This window comes from Callionymus lyra, chromosome 5 (genome assembly GCF_982586985.1).
Source record: "Callionymus lyra chromosome 5, fCalLyr1.hap1.1, whole genome shotgun sequence".
Classification (NCBI taxonomy): domain Eukaryota; kingdom Metazoa; phylum Chordata; class Actinopteri; order Syngnathiformes; family Callionymidae; genus Callionymus; species Callionymus lyra.
In genome coordinates, this window is record NC_141822.1 from 4,543,641 (window position 1) to 4,548,082 (window position 4,442).

At 42.7% G+C, this 4,442-nt stretch overlaps 1 protein-coding gene across 1 annotated transcript in view; it reads right to left on the reverse strand.

Annotated features, from left to right (window-relative positions):
* Nucleotides 1-3,842: 3,842 nt before the first annotated feature.
* Nucleotides 3,843-4,442, reverse strand: part of LOC148079081 (tripartite motif-containing protein 16-like) — a 2,365-nt gene continuing 1,765 nt past the window's right edge. Inside the window, exon 1 of the mRNA XM_087792349.1 lies at nucleotides 3,843-4,442. This exon is cut by the window's right edge and continues 1,765 nt beyond it. The gene's annotated coding sequence lies outside the window, so the exon portion shown is untranslated.

Here is a 4,442-nt window from a genome sequence, read left to right on the forward strand (position 1 = left end):
GAGAAACCTGGGTGTTGTATTTGATAAAGACATGTCTCTTGTTCAACACTGCAGAAAACTGACCAGAAACTGTTTCCTTCAACTGAGAAAAATCTCTAAACTTAGGAAAATGTTGTCACAACATGATCTGGAGCTTGTAATCCATGCGTTTGTTTCTTCTCGTCTGGACTATTGTAACAGTTTGTTTTCATGTCTTAACAAGAAGGAGCTGTCTCGTCTGCAGTTGATTCAGAACTCTGCAGCGAGAATTCTGACCCGCTCAAGTAGGAGAACTCACATTTCTCCGATCCTTAAAACTCTTCACTGGCTTCCAGTTTCTTTCAGGATCAACTTTAAAATTCTGGTCCTTACTTTCAGATCTATTCATGGTCAGGCTCCTCCTTACATCACTGATCTGATCCAGCCTTACACCCCAGCTCGGTCTCTGAGGTCTGTGGATCAGAATCTACTTATGGTTCCACGCACACGGCTCAGGACCAGAGGAGAGAAATCTTTTCAGGCTGTTGCTCCTAAGCTTTGGAACAATCTTCCTCTCTCTTTGCGCTTGATGGAGTCTACTGACTCGTTTAAGAAACATCTTAAGACGTTTCTATTTGTTCAGGCTTTTCCTTGAATTTCTCGAACTCCTGTGTTGTTCTCGGTGTTGTCTTGATCTTTGAAGTATGTACTGTTTTGAGTATTGTTTTGATTGTTAAAGCGCTTTGTGACCCTGGTCTCGAAAAGCGCTATATAAATAAATATTACTTACTTACTTACTTACATGTGTTTGGTGGGTGAACTCCTGGACAACTATCTGTGTTTTCCTAATGTTGATTTGGAGACCAATGGCGCTGTAGATGGATGCGACCACGTTTAACGCACGCTGTAGGGATTCTGGTGAGTGGGCAAGGAGAGCACAGTCATCTGCATACTGTAGCTCTAAGATGTGTTGGTTGGTGGTTTTGGTGAAGGCTTGAAGGCGCCGAATATTGAAGAGGTTGCCATCCAGTCTGTACTGTATCTGTACCCCATCTGATGGGTCCAGGAGTTTGTGAGAGAGGATGGTGACGGTGGAGAGGAAAACGTTGAAGATGGTAGGGGATAGGAGACACCCTTGCTTGACCCCCACATCCACACTGAAGGAGGGAGAATGCTGGCCACCAACACTCACACAGGCTTGCATTCCATCATGGAACTGCCGCAAGACGTTCCTGAACTTTGGTGGAACCCCCAGCTTCCCCAGCACATCCCACAGCAGTTCCCGGTTTACTGTGTCGAAGGCCTTGGACAGATCAATGAAAGCTAGGTACAGGTCCTTGCAGTGTTCTCTGCATTTTTCCTGTACCTGTATAGAAACAAAGATCATATCAGTGGTGCTGCGCTGTTGCCTAAAACCGCACTGGGATTCGGGCAGGATGTTATCAGTAGCATGAGATGCCAGTCGAAGGAGCATCACCCGTGCTAGCACCTTTCCGGCAACCGATAAGAGGGAAATGCCCCTGCTATTACCGCAGTCTGCTTTGTCACCTTTGCGCTTAAAGATTGTGATGATGTTGGCATCCTTCCAATCTTGCGGGATGACTTCAGATGACCAGATGGTACTGATCAGTTGGTGTAATCTGGGGGTGAGGAGGTATCCGCCATGCTTCAGTATTTCTGCCGGGATTCCATCAAGCCCCGGGCTCTTATTGTTCTTCAGGCCAGAGATGGCTTTTCGTACTTCAGCAAAGCTGGGGGAGGAATCCAGATCTGTGACGTTTGGGAGGCATGGGAGGTCAGCAAGTGTGTCCATCCTGGTTGGATATGAGGTGTTCAGCAGGGTGTTGAAGTGCTCAGCCCATCTGTCCAGGATCTGTTGTTTGTCCTTGTACAGGATGGTACCATCTTCTGATCTGACCGGAGATATATTTTTCTTCTGTGGACCATAGATGACCTTGATGGCGTCATAGAAAGCGTGGGAGTTGTTGGTGTCCGTGTGATGCTGTATCTCATGTGCTTTCTTTGTCCAGCAGTCATTCTCCATGGCTCTGAGAGTGCGCTGGGTTTCAGCCCGAATGTTGGTGAAGTGGGCCTTCAGCGAGGTGGATTTGGGGTTGGAAAGGTGAGCTGCAAGGGCCTTGTGTTTTGCCTGAAGTAGGTTGTGGATACCTGGTGCGCTATTATCAAACCAGTCTTGGTGTCGCCGTCTGGTGCGTAGAGTGCTCCAGGTAGAGCTGATGTCAGGAACGGCTGGTGTTTCAGGGAGATTGGATTGTTCCCTGAGCTGGTTGACTGGGTGCGGAGACTTCAGTGCATCGCAATTGAGCTTCTTGCAGGGTGGTGTTTTCCTCAGTGGACGACGGAGTTCCAGGGTGAGTTTGGTTCTGATCAAGAGGTGGTCAGTCCAACAGTCAGCTCCACGCATGGCTCTGGTGACTCGCACCTCCTTCCTGTCAGCTTGGCGGACGATGATATAATCAAGGAGGTGCCAGTGTTTAGAGCGGGGGTGCTGCCAGGAGGTCTTGAATTTGTTCTTCATTTGGAACAAGGTGTTGGTGATGACCAGCCGATACTCAGAGCAGAGAGTGAGGAGGCGAAGACCATTCTCACTGAGCTTACCAACACCATGCTGCCCAAGCCATCCTTCCAAAGCACACCGTCAGAGCCCACTCTCGCGTTAAAATCCCCAAGGAGAATGAGCTTGTCGGTAGAGGGTGTTTTATTTATGGCGGAGTGCAGGGAGGCATAGAAGAGTTCCTTGCACTCAGGGTCAGCATCCAGTGTTGGGGCGTATGCACTGATGAGAGTGGCATGACGGTTGTTGGTGAGTGGAATCCGCCAGGTCATCAGTCTTTCACTGATGCCGGTCGGGGATTCAGGAATTCTCTGAAGCAGGCATGCCCAATAAAGGGTATTTGGAGCAGGCCTGCGCAAGAGAATAGATTGTAGTGAGGGCAGTGGCGCGCCGTCTCTGCCCTCACTGTCTTGGCTCCCCCCTACATTCTCCAGTGGCGTGCGAAGCACAACGACCTTCAGTGAGAGAGAGTTGCAGAAAACTGCCACACACATATACACACAAACACACACAAACACACACACAAACACACACACACACACTCACACACAAACACACACACACACACACAGACACACTGTAAATCTTGTTTTTTTTAAGATTTGATGTAAATATGTTTTACATTGAAAGGTACATTTTGTATATACACAGCATATATAATAGACAAAATAATCTAATATATTTATCTTCTTAATTAAGACTTATATTCTATACAAAAACATGTTTATACATCAGAACCAGAATTATTATTATTTCAATTGCTAGTGAATTGTTCCACCAACAGTAAAAAAAAAACAACGTTAAACATAAATAAAAATGTAATTATGTATAAAGTGCAGAAAATGTTCAAAATGGAAAGTATGGACTGTTGCACTCATTTTGTGTTATTTGTATTAATTTATTCATTATTAACATGTAATTTTGTGTTGTCACCACATAATATCCATGGTTGTGTTTACAACAATAAAAGTAGTTTTGATTGTGATCTTAGAACGAAGGTGTAAGAAAGTAAATATAAAGATGTCGATGTTATATTGAATAAACCAAAGAATATTGCATTTAGAAAATGTGTTTTTGAATTATTGGAATTAGAATATTGAACTCAATGTGTCAAATATATATATAATCTATATATTTATATATTTAAAATAAATGATTCAAAAGGATAATTCATTGATTTAGATTAACATTTCAATAAGAACAAATAATCAATCAATCAAGTTTATTGATAAAACACTTTAAAAACAACAGTCGATACAAAGTGTTGTACAATGACATGAAAGTACTAAGAAAGCAGTTAAAACACAAAAATAAAACAATGTCAAATAAAACAAAAAAAAGCACTAAAAACAGCTCAGAGTCTCATGCTGTGTTAAAAGAGAATAAAAGTGTGTTTTAAGACGAGATTTGAGTGAATAAAAATCAATGTTTCTATATGTACATTTTTAAAATACAGCATAACTCAACATAACACTGAATCCAAGGATCTGGTTTCTCTGATACAAGATATAGTTTGTGTTGAACTCATTTTCATCTTTACTTCTTTGGAGAAAATCTTTTTTTCACAAAATCAAATTCCTTTCAGACTGTAATATTGAATCCAAACCAAATGTACATCAATTCTTCTTCTTTCTGACTCCTCGTGGACGACTGGCTGTGTAAGTGTGTGTATTGTCAAGAATCTGATGATACGTATCACGATACAGAGGCAACCATAACATCCAATGAGATACTGTAGTAACCAGGATATATTTGTAGTACTGTGGAGTACTTGAGTAACGACTGCTGCCATCATCACCGGATCATGAAGGTGTTTATTAAAGAAGATTTAAAGAAGACTCGTCATCATCAGTAACAATCCAATCACAGAGGTTCTAATCCAGTCACATGACGTCACTGTGTCTTCACT